Source organism: Globicephala melas, chromosome 2 (genome assembly GCF_963455315.2).
Source record: "Globicephala melas chromosome 2, mGloMel1.2, whole genome shotgun sequence".
Classification (NCBI taxonomy): domain Eukaryota; kingdom Metazoa; phylum Chordata; class Mammalia; order Artiodactyla; family Delphinidae; genus Globicephala; species Globicephala melas.
The window spans coordinates 4882198-4895000 of record NC_083315.2 but is presented as its reverse complement, the minus strand read 5'-3'; the positions used below and the strand labels follow the sequence as shown (position 1 = coordinate 4895000).

Below are 12803 nucleotides of genomic sequence, written 5' to 3'. Positions count from 1 at the left end.
GATTATTCACTATCTTAAATAAACAGCATTTCAAACCTGATGAACTATTTAGAAAACATGAAAAAAAGTGCAGGAAATCTGAATGCTAACGGGGGAACTTTGGAGGTTTTTTGTTGTTAATTTATTTAATTTACTTTTTATTCAAGTTTTAAAGGTTACACTCCATTTACAGTTATTACAAAATATTGGCTCTATTCCCTGTGCTGTACAACACATCCTTGTAGCCTATTTTATACCCAATAGTTTGTACCTCCCACACACACCCCCACCACTCAGGGGGAACTTTGCACATCTGTCTATTTCTCAATGTTGTGGGTAACTACGTAGATTACCTAAGAAGACTTTTTAAACTTGGTGCTCTTCAGAAATACTTCTCTGCACATTCCAACAGTACAGCATTATTTACATGCGTCAGCTTCCACCCAGGCAGACACACACACTACATAAAGCTTACACATAGCGCAAAGCACTGTGGATGAAAACATGTATGTTCTCACAAAGTTTCCTGAACATAAAAAGCTCAGTTAATGATATTTAAATATCACAATTTAACGATATTTAGTAACTGTATAGATTTACACAACCATCACCACATCCTGGCTTTAGAATGTATCCATCACCCCCAAAAGATTCCTTGTAGCTAATTTCTACCCCACTTTCCACCCTAGGTAACCACTGATCTACTTGTGTCTGTTTCATATGTTATTTTGTGTATGGCTTCTTCCACTTAGCATAATGTTTTTGAGGTTCATCTGTGTTGTAGCATATTATATTATATTCGTATTTCATCCTTCTTATTGCTGAACAGTATTTCATGTACAGATATACTGTTTTGTTTATCTTTTCACCAGTTGATGGACATGTGGATGGTTTCCATTGTTTGAATATTATAAATAATGTTGGTATAAACAATGACATACAAGTCATTTGTGTGAACCTATGTTTTTATTGATCTTGGGTAAATACATAGGAGTCGAACTCCTGGGTCATATGACAAGTTTATGTTTAACTTTCTAAGAAACTGTCAAACTCTTTTTTTTTTTAACATCTTTATTGGAGTATAATTGCTTTACAATGGTGTGTTAATTTCTGCCTTATAACAAAGTGAATCAGTTATACGTATGTTCCCATATCTCATTCCTCTTGCGTCTCCCTCGCTCCCACCCTCCCTATCCAACCCCTCTGGGTGGTCACAAAGCACCGAGCTGATTTCACTGTGCTATGCGACTGCTTCCCACTAGCTATCTATTTTACGTTTGGTAGTGTATATATGTCCATGCCTCTCTCTAGCTTTGTCACAGCTTACCCTTCCCCCTCCCCGCATCCTCAAGTCCATTCTCTACATCTGCATCTTTATTCTTTTCCTGCCCCTAGGTTCTTCAGAACCTTTTTTTTTTAATAGATACTATATATATGTGTTAGTGTACAGTATTTGTTTTATCTCTGGGCTTTCTAGCCTGTTCCACTGATCTATATTTCTGTTTTTGTGCCAGTACCATACTGTCTTGCTTACTGTAGCTTTGTAGGATAGTCTGAAATCTGGGAGCCTGATTCTTCCAGCTCCATTTTTCTTTCTCAAGATTGCTTTGGCTGTTTGGGGTCATTTGTGTTTCCATACAAATTGTGAAAATTTTTGCTCTAGTTCTATGAAAAATGCCATTGGTAGTTTGATAGGGATTGCAGTGAATCTGTAGATTGCTTTGGGTAGTGTAGTCATTTTCACAATATTGATTCTTCCAATCCAAGAACATGGTATATTTCTCCATCTGTTTGTATCGTCTTTAATTTCTTTCATTAGTGTCTCATAGTTTTCTGCATACAGGTCTTTTGTCTCCTTAGGTAGGTTTATTCCTAGGTATTTTATTCTTTTTGTTGCAGTGGTAAATGGGAGTGTTTCCTTAATTTCTCTTTCAGATTTTTCATCATTAGCGTATAGGAATGCAAGAGATTTCTGTGCATTAATTTTGTATCCTGCTACTCTGCCAAATTCATTGATTAGCTCTAGTAGTTTTCTGGTAGCATTTTTAGGATTCTCTATGTATACTATCATCTCATCTGCAAACAGTGACAGCTTTACTCCTGTCACTGTTGGTTTCCTTTTGTTTCTTTTTCATCTGTGACTGCTGTGGCTAAAACTTCCAAAACTATGTCGAATAATAGTGGTGAGAGTGGGCAACCTTGTCTTGTTCCTGATCTTAGAGGAAATGGTTTCAGTTTTTCACCATTGAGAACAATGTTGGCTGTGGGTTTGTCACATATGGACTTTATTATGTTGAGGTAAGTTCCCTCTATGCCTACTTTCTGGAGGGCTTTTATAATAAATGGGTGTTGAATTTTGTCGAAAGCTTCTTCTGCATTCTATTGAGATGATCATATGGTTTTTCTCCGTCAATTTGTTAATATGGTGTATCACATTGATTGATTTGCATATATTGAAGAATCCTTGCATTCCTGGGATAAACCCCACTTGATCATGGTGTATGATCCTTTTAATGTGCTGTTGGATTCTGTGTGCTAGTATCTTGTTGAGGATTTTTGCATCTATGTTCATCAGTGATATTGGTCTGTAGTTTTCTTTCCTTGTGATATCTTTGTCTGGTTTTGGTATTAGGGTGATGGTGGCCTCGTAGAATGAGTTTGGGAGTGTTCCTCTCTCTGCTGTATTTTGGAAGAGTTTAAGAAGGATAGGTTTTAGCTCTTCTCTAAATGTTTGATAGAATTTGCCTGTGAAGCCATCTGGTCCTGGGCTTTTGTTTGTTGGCAGACTGTTAATCACAGTCTCAACTGGTCTGTTTATATTTTCTATTTCTTCCTGGTTCAGTCTCGGAAAGTTGTGCTTTTCTAAGAATTTGTCCATTTCTTCCAGGTTGTCCATTTTATTGGCATAGAGTTGCTTCTACAGACAACTGTGTTATCACCGAGATTTAAACCTCTTGATTTCGTTTTGTTTTGAAAAGTGCATTTTATTACTCAGCAATTGGTTCTAACAAAGAAAGTCAATTACTATCAATTGTCTCAAAACCAGATTTATAGAGATTTTAAAAGTTTTTAACACCAGAATTAGCACGAGAACTTTTAAATATTTAATTAGGAAATAAGTTGTGAATATTAATCATACAAATAAAAATAAATAGCTGACCATCATTAGTACAGAGTACTGTTACAAAAAGTAGTTAGACTTTTTACCAGTTAAAATCAAGAAAAGTCAGGATCATTTAGTTCTCTGATTCCAGGTAACATCCTGTGCCCATAGCAGAGTGCTTCTTATGCAGTCAGGGTTCTTACATGTACCAGGCATCCGGCAATGCTGTTATGTCCCATGAGTCAAGGCTTCCTCACCCAGGACCTACTACAGGACTGGGCAACTGTCATCGTTGAGTGTCCTGGAAAAGGTCCTTCACTGGAACACTTTATGCATCCTTTTTCAGGAAGCTACTGGAGGATGAGCTCCATCAAAAATTTTCTCTTTAACAGTTAAGGAAACTGAGGCTTTAGCTGCTCTGATGACCATCTGCTGTTTACCTACTCCAGCTGACAGCAGGAAAGAGGTGAGGTGGGGCCCAACCCACAACTGACTCTCCAACTGGGCAGCCTGTAAGGCCCAGCCTGGATCTACAGGCGACCTCCTCCAATGGGAAAGATGAGAAGCGTGTAGGAGGCAGGGGGTGCCTGTGTTTTGCTCGGCAGCCAGAGCAAGGGCAGCAGCGAGCGCCTGGTCCTGAGAATGCTGGAAGGTGCTGGGCTGCGTGGCTAAGCTCCTCACCTGGCGTTACGCTGTGCTGGGCTGCACCAGTAGGACAAAGGTACTACATGATTCTCAACTGACTTACACGGACTTAAATAAGACGTGTAAACAAATTATTGGAGTTCAGTGGTTGAAGTGGGCTCTAGTCAGACTGTCCTGGATTTGAGCCCGGGATTTTCCACTTTACTGTGCAAACTAAGAAGGCAGAAGAGGTGATTCCCCTACCACCTCCTCCACCTATTATGCTCAATTCCAGAGTACTGTTGCAAAAGTAGCAAAGGTACGGTTGTTATTACCTCACCACTGTGTTCTGAGCTTAGAGGAAATGCTGCCAGGACTTCTATGGATTTCAGAATAATCCACAGCCATGAAGGTCAGTGAAGTTCAGGAAAATCAACTTCTAAAAACTCATTTATGGGGCTTCCCTGGTGGTGCAGTAGTCAAAAATCTGCTGCCAAGGCAGGGGACACGGGTTCAAGCCCTGGTCTGGGAAGATACCACATGCTGTGGAGCAACTAAGCCCGTGCACCACAACTACTGAGCCTGCGCTCTAGAGCCCACGTGCCACAACTACTGAAGCCCGCGCTCTAGAGCCCACGTGCCACAACTACTGAAGCCCGCATGCCCAGAGCCCGTGCTCTGCAACAAGAGAAGCCACGCAATGAGAAGCCCGCACACCACAACGAAGAGTAGCCCCCGCTCACCGCAACTAGAGAAAGCCCGCGCACAGCAACAAAGACCCAACATAGCCAAAAATAAAATAAAATTTTTTAAAAGTACTTAATTTTTTTTTTAGAGAGTACAAACCCACTTTAATGATGTGGAAGTTGAGGCACAGAGGATGCCAGACCTGACCCAGGCAGACAAGGAGGAAGTCGGGAAGCTGGGCTTCAACCCAGAACGTTCACCTCCGACCTGACAGTTACCTTCTGTTTGACCGCACTGCTTTCTCCAGAGGAAGACAGCTGAAATCGTGGATGTGCACGGGATCTCGAGAGGAAAGATGGCCGAGAACAGAAGTTGGGGAAAGGCTTGCACTTAGGAGAGGAACTCATACAGGAGGAAAAGAGGGAGCGGAACTGAGAGCTGACACTGTCAGGGAGGAAGGGGCTCCAAGGGGCCCTCACAGGGCTTAGTTAACAGCACTCCAGAGGGAAGGTTCAAGGTTCAATGTCAGGAGAAAGGAGAGAAGCAGATGAGGTGGCACAGCACACCTGTTGAGATGGTCAGTGTAAACTAATTCAGCATCTGTAGGGCTGTGGGTAAACAGAGACATTTATGTCACTGTTGGCACTGGAATCTGCTCTTCAAGTCAGGCCGGTCTCGAATAGTGAGAACCTTTCAGAAAACTCCTCATATCCTTTTGCCCTTGGAGGCGGGGAGAATTGGTCCAAAAAGTGAAGCCAGATGGCAGCACTCGCCATCCCCTGGGGTCTTCAGCACTCTTCCCCAGCGTCCGTTTTCAGCTCTGACTTCCGAATGACTTGGTTCTGTGGAACACTGACCTGGCAGGAGCTGGTGTCGCTGATGGTCCTGATGGGGTGGCGGAGGATTCAGAAGACTCTTGAGTTGGAAGTTGAAGACGAAATGGATGAGGTAGAATGCCTCCTTGAAGAAGTGAGTCCACAGGGCCCTCTGACATCTTCCAAAGGAAGGTCCCGCAAGGCTGGAAGGATAATCAGGATGCCACCTGGGTGCTCTGTCCCTCCCCAGCTGATGGTCTGGCCCACCAGAAATAAGTACAGGTTATTACAAGCTGGTGGTGAATATGAGCGCGTCATCCCTGTGGTTTACCAGCTGAAACGACAGCCTCCAAAGAAAACACACTATGACCAAGCCAGAGGGACTGGAGTCCGGGAGAGCCTCTCACAAATCATTGGAATGTAACTGTGAGAGCTCAAAAACCAAGTTCCCCTGCAAAGTAACAGAGATTCGAGGCAGATGTTATAAAGTTTAGGCAATACCCAGCAGCTCTAGAGGAAACAAATTGCCGAGTTCCAGCTTCAAGGAAGAGCTCAATATTGCATCATATGGTATCTCTCTTGATTGAACTATTAAAGCATTATATCAAAAAACAAGAAAATACGACATTGTAAAGCCTTTGGAAATATAAGTTGTAAAACAGCAAATAAACTGAATTGTAAAAGTGAAAAAAAAATATTGATTTGTTGTTGTTGTTGCTGTTAGGATTGTTTCCTCGCGGTACATTCTTCCATTGAGGTTTAAAATTATTTAATTTTCTAAACTGCCGAAGTGTGAAACCATTATTTTACTTTTAGATTTATCTTCTCCCTAATCCAGTTTTCGGTTTTCAGTTAGAACTGACATACCGATTTATGGGTGGTCCTTAATGCTCTGATAGGAATATTTGAGACATGAATTATATTCTTGGAACTGTCTTGTACTGATGGGATTGGATTCACATTTTTATGATTGCTGAAAATGAGAATAAGCAAAAATGAAAATTTTCAAAGACTGTTTTTTATAACTGTGCTTAAACTTTAAAATGTGATTTTCTTAAATTCCAAGGCTGGTTTCATTCAACAAATAAACCATGATTTTTAGTCCCCCTTTAAATTCTTGGCCCCTCAAAACTCGTCATCGCCATTGATTTGGGCTTCTGGTAGGCAGGCTTCCATGACAGTAACACAAGTTGCTCCATTTTGTTTTGACTTTCATCTAAAAATCATTTTACTAATGTTGGCGTTTATGTTACAGAAATGTCAATTTGTACTTTGTGAACTTCACATACCACTCCCTCATCTAGGAGCACTACCACAGTCATGCTACCACGGTGCCAAGGAACTGTGATTGTAATTCCTGTATCCACAGGTTTAAAATGTGAATTTTACGTAACAGATAAAAGATCTGAAAAATTAAAAAAAAAAAAGGTAGACAGTACCTACCTTTTTTTTTTTGTAAAGTATGATTTCCACTTTATTGTCTTCCCAGGGACAGTATTTCTTCAGTCTTCAAGGACTTAGCTCCTTACATGGGCTGTGGCGGAGGTCATGGGGCGGCACCCACAGGCCTAAATCAGGGTGGAGGTGTTCGGTCCTTCCGGGCTTCCTGAGAACGACTCTTGACTACGTTGCTGTGAATGGCACAACTCACACAGTCATGCAGCTTCACATACAGCTTGGGAAGCACACAGGCGTCGAAAACGCTCGCTTCGGAAATGTCTCTGACTGCTGCGGCCTCTACGATGTTCCAAATGACGGACTTCTTAACGGCCTTATCCCTGGGCACGCATCCGGCACAGCGGGTGCGGTGAATAGGCTGCATGTGGCCGCGGCCCTTTTCGGCATGACCATTATTCCTTCTTTTCTTGGTCATCTTGGAAGCGAGGAGGTGAGAGAGGTTTAAATATTGTTGATATATATATATGTGTGTGTGTGTGTGTATATATATATATATATATTTTGTAGCAGCTTTTCAAGAGTGAAAACCTAGAAATAACCTAAATGTCCATAAAAAGATGAACGGGTAAACTAACAGTGGTACATCCAGATAAGAATGCTACTCATCAAAAAGTAAAGAGATGAGCTATTCGTTTATATCACTGATGAATCTCAAATAATTATGAAACAAAGGAAACCAGAAGAAAAACCCAGTAAACAGTTCATGATTCCAATAGATAAATTCAAGAAAATGCAAACGTATCTATTCTAAGGGAAAGTACATCAGTGGTTACCTGGAGAGGTGGGAAGGGCAAGAAGAGATAATAATAGGACATGAGGTAAATATAGGCATTATCAGAACTCTGATGATGGTTTCGAGGTTCATACCTAGGTGAAAACTTATTAACTTGTAATACTTCAAACGTATGCAGTTTAGTACATGTAAATTATACTTTAATATAGCTTTAAAAATTGGCTCAAGATGAAAAAATCTCTATGCCTCACTCTGGAAAATCGGTTTGGCAACCATATACTGAATCCACCAACTTGCTCCTTCAGCCCTCTGGAGATCAGTCTTCCCTCAGTGGTAGCAAATATGGAGAGGAATGAAGTACTTCCTGGACACCAAGCCAGGCTCAGGCTCTAAGGGAGAGAGCACCTAACCAACTTGACCTAACTCCGGGCCCCAAAAGGCCTCCTGGGGCCTCAAGAAAGCTTGGGACTTCCCTGGTGGTGCACTGGTTAAGAATCCGCCTGCCAATGCAGGGGACACGGGTTCGAGCCCTGGTCCAGGGAGATCCCATATGCCTTGGAGCAACTAAGCCCATGTGCCACAACTACTGAGCCTGCGCTTTAGAGCCTGTGAGCTGCAACTACTGAAGCCCACAGGTCTAGAGCCCACGCTTCGCAACAAGAGAAGACACTGCAATGAGAAGCCACACATCGCAATGAAGAGTAGCTCCTGCTCGAAGAGTAGCCCCCACTCACCGCAACGAAAGAAAGCCCACACGCAGCAACGAAGACCCAACACAGCCAATAAATAAATTAATTAATTAAAAAGCTAAATGTAGCACTCATGATCCTTTGTATTTCTGCAGTGTCAGTTGTTACTTCTCCTTTTTCATTTCTAATTCTGTTTTGAGTCTTCTCCCTTTTTTTCTTGATGAGTCTGGCTAATGGTTTATCAATGTTGTTTATCTTCTCAAAGAACCAGCTTTTAGTTTTATTGATCTTTGCTATCGTTTCCTTCGGTTCTTTTTCATTTATTTCTGATCTGATTTTTATGATTTCTTTCCTTCTGCTAACTTTGGGGTTTTTTTGTTCTTCTTTCTCTAATTGCTTTAGGTGCAAGGTTAGGTTGTTTATTCGAGATGTTTCCTGTTTCTTGAGGTAGGATTGTATTGCTATAAACTTCACTCTTAGAACTGCTTTTGCTGCATCCCATAGGTTTTGGGTCGTCTTGTCTCCATTGTCATTTGTTGCTAGCTATATTTTGATTTCCTCTTTGGTTTCTTCAGTGATCTCTTGGTTATTTACTACTGTATTGTTTGGCCTCCATGTGTTTGTATTTTTAACAGATTATTTCCTGTAATTGATATCTAGTCTCATAGCATTGTGGTTGGAAAAGATTCTTGATACGATTTCAATTTTCTTAAATTTACCAAGGCTTGATTTGTGACCCAAGATATGATCTATCCTGGCGAATGTTCCATGAGCACTTGAGAAGAAACTGTAATCTGGATGGAATGTCTCATAAATATCAATTAAGTCCATCTTGTTTAATGTATCATTTAAAGCTTGTGTTTCCTTATTTATTTTCACTTTGGATGATCTGTGCATTGGTGAAAGTGGGGTGTTAAAGTCCCCTACTATGATTGTGTTACTGTCGATTTCCCCTTTTATGGCTGTTAGCATTTGCCTTATGTACTGAGGTGCTCCTATGTTGGGTGCATAAATATTTACAATTGTTATACCTTCTTCTTGGATTGATCCCTTGATCATTATGTAGTGTCCTTCTTTGTCTCTTGTAATAGTCTTTATTTTAAAGTCTATTTTGTCTGATAGAAGAATTGCTACTCCAGCTTTCTTTTGATTTCCATTTGCTTGGAATATCTTTTTCCATCCCCTCATTTTCAGTCTGTATTTGTCCCTAGGTCTGAAGTGGGTCTCTTGTAGACAGCATATATACAGGTCTTGTTTTGGGATCCATTCAGCCAGTCTATGTCTTTTGGTTGGAGCATTTAATCCATTTACATTTAAGGTAATTATCAATATATATGTTCCTATTACCATTTTCTTAATTGTTTTAGGTTTGTTATTGCAGGTCTTTTCCTTCTCTTGTGTTTCCTGCCTAGAGAAGTTCCTTTAGCATTTGTTGTAAAGCTGATTTGGTGGTACTGAATTCTCTTAGTTTTGCTTGTCTGTAAAGGTTTTAATTTCTCCGTCAAATCTAAATGAGATCCTTGCTGGGTAGAGTAATCTTGGTTGTAGGTTTTTCCCTTTCATCACTTTAAATATGTCCATCGAGTCCCTTCTGGCTTGCAGAGTTTCTGCTGAAAGATCAACTGTTAACCTTATGGGGATTCCCTTGTATGTTGTTGTTTTTCCCTTGCTGCTTTTAATATTTTTTCTTTGTATTTAATTTTTGATAGTTTGATTAATATGTGTCTTGGCGTGTTTCTCCTTGGATTTACCCTGTATGGGATTCTCTGCGCTTCCTGGACTTGACTATTTCCTTTCCCATATTAGGGAATTTTTCAACTATAATCTCTTCAAATATTTTCTCAGTCCCTTTCTTTTTCTATTCTTCTTCTGGGACCCCTACAATTCGAATGGTGGTGCGTTTAATGTTGTCCCAGAGGTCTCTGAGACTGTCCTCACTTCTTTTCATTCATTTTTCTTTATTCTGATCTGTGGTAGTTATTTCCACTATTTTATATTCCAAGTTACTTATCCGTCCTTCTGACTCAGTTATTCTGCTATTGAGTCCTTCTAGAGTATTTTTAATTTCATTCATTGTGTGGTTCATCATTGTTTGTTTGCTCTTTAGTTCTTCTAGGTTCTTGTTAAACGTTTCTTGTATTTTCTCCATTCTATTTCCAAGATTTTGCATCATCTTTACTATCATGACTCTGAATTCTTTTTCAGGTAGACTGCCTATATCCTCTTCATTTGTTTGGTCTGATGGGTTTTTACCTTGCTCCTTCATCCGCTGTGTGTTTCTCTGTCTTCTCATTTTGCTTAACTTACTGTGTTTGGGATCTCCTTTTCGCAGGCTGCAGGTTCATAGTCCCTGTTGTTTTTGGTGTGTGCCCTCAGTAGGTAAGATTGGTTCACTTTGTGTAGGTTTCCTGGTGGAGAGGACTGGTGCCTGTGTTCTGGTGGATGAGGCTGGATCTTGTCTTTCTGGTGGGCAGGACCGTGTCTGGTGGTGTGTTTTGGGGTGCCTGTGAACTTACTATGATTTTAGGCAGCCTCTCTGCCAATGGGTGGGGTTGTGTTCCTGTCTTGCTAGTTGTTTGGCGTGGGGTGTCCAGCACTGGAGCTTGCTGGCCGTCGAGTGGAGCTGGGTGTTAGCGGTGAGACGGAGATCTCTAGGAGAGCTCTCGCCAATTGATATTACATGGGGCTGGGAGGTCTCTTGTGGTCCAATGTCCTGAACTTGGCTCTCCCACCTCCGAGGTTCAGGCCTGACACCCGGCCAGAGCACCAAGACCTTCTCAGCCACACAGCCAGGTACGTGGGGAGTTTCTTGCCTTTTGGGAAGTCTGAGGTCTTCTGCCAGCGTTCAGTAGATACTCTGTAGGAGCTGTTCCACATGTAGATGTATTTCTGATGTATTTGTGGGGAGGAAGGTGATCTCCTCGTCTTACTCCTCTGCCATCTCAAAGGTCCCCCTCAAACTCTTTTTCAAAGTCGTAGCACTTGCACTTCCACTGTTCACTGGCTAGTGCCAGCAGTCTCCAAGTCACATCTCCCACCTGCGTCTGTCGGTTCCAGCACAACTGTGATGGTGCTCACTGATTCCACCACCACCGTTGCCCCAGTGAGCCCGTGGGGGGCCCCCAGGTGAGCTGGGATGCAGAGTTATCCCTCTGTGGCCTGCTGAGGCTCATTGCCCGACAGGAAATGGTTAATTAGAACACTCAGAACACCAAGTACACCTGCAGCTGTTCCTGCCCCTGATTTTGCCATAAAGATCCTGACCTTCAGGGGCACAGAGGGACTCGCCCTTGGCATCCAGGAGCTAAAACTCAAATGTTAACCAGCTTCCTCTTCTCACCTCCTAAAGACCCAAAAAACAAAAAACAAAAACCTAATGCATTCTTAAAGGTCATCGACAGAGACTATGAATCCTTCTTAATGCTCTAGCATTTCAACATGTCACAGCCTTATTAAACCCTAAAAAGGAAAATTCACAAATTAATTCTGCACTAAAGAGAAGCCCCAGGGTGAAACCTCAAATCCCAACAATTGAGAGTAAGACTCCTTAGGCAAGAAAGTTTATAAATATCATCAGTGGGTAGAGGGGTGGTAGGATACCCTCCGTGAGGTAGATCCCCAGAGTTACTGATCTCACTAATACAGTTGATTCTGTCCCCATTTCTCCAGCTTCACAGTCGCAATTTGCATCTATCTATGAGGTGCCCCGATACACCCTCACTCAATTACCTGTGGGCTACATCAATATCCCCACCATGGGGGACTTTCCTGGTGGTCCAGAGGTTAAGACTCCACGATTCCACTGCAAGGGGCACAGGTTCAATCCCTAGTCGGGGAAGTAAGATCCCACATGCTGCAGTGTGTAGCCAAAAAAAAAAAAAATATATATATATATATATATATGTATATATGTCCCCACCATGTATGCAGACAGGACCTTCATGGGTTTGCTCTGTTCTCAAACACCAGCTATGGCCTTTGACTGCCAATATTCTACCGAGGCCAGAAACTCATGAAGTTACTGCACAAGACATTCAAACTGTGGTCCAGATTTTGACTAACCACAGTTGGGTCACTGCACCCCAAAAGATCCAAGACTCTACCACCTCAGTTTAATTTGGGGGCATCATTTGGTCCCCAGAAGGCTGCTCCAAACCATTTCCAGTCAATAACCCTACTTCCCGGCCTCTCAAGCCCAACATCTACTTGCCTATTTAGATTCTGGAAGCAACATACATCCCATCTACTCATTTCATTAAGATCTATTTAGGCAATCACAAGAAAATCAGGTCAATCTGAATGGAGGTCACCCCAATGACAGGCCCTGGAGGCCGCCCCAAAAGCCACCCAGCTAACAATGCCACCAGTGGCATCTGGTGGCTTCTTTACTGTGGAAACTCTACACACTCATTCTCATGCTTTCTGGAGTCTCCTTGCCCGAGAAAGATGGCCCCTCACCTGGCCCCACAGGCCACTTGCAAGGTCCCCTGAGTCCAGGAGAAAGGGAATCCATTTATTTTATGGACAAGAGCACCACCATCCCATGGGAATCCACCGGAGAGTTACTTCTTTCCATCCCACTGCCAAGACATGGTAGATAAAGGATGGGCCACAAGGTCAGTCATATGGGCACTGGAGGAGTCCCTCAATAAATGTATGTTTATTGTCCATATTTTTACAGACTCCTTGGTGGTAGCTAATGGGTCCACTCTTTG

General features: G+C 42.1%; 1 protein-coding gene and 1 pseudogene across 1 annotated transcript in view; both read right to left on the bottom strand.

Annotated features, from left to right (window-relative positions):
• Window positions 1-12803, bottom strand: part of ST8SIA6 (ST8 alpha-N-acetyl-neuraminide alpha-2,8-sialyltransferase 6) — a 135793-nt gene that overhangs the window by 107493 nt on the left and 15497 nt on the right. The gene's annotated exons all lie outside the window — the stretch shown is intronic.
• Window positions 6782-7081, bottom strand: LOC115840003 (small ribosomal subunit protein eS26 pseudogene; annotated as a pseudogene).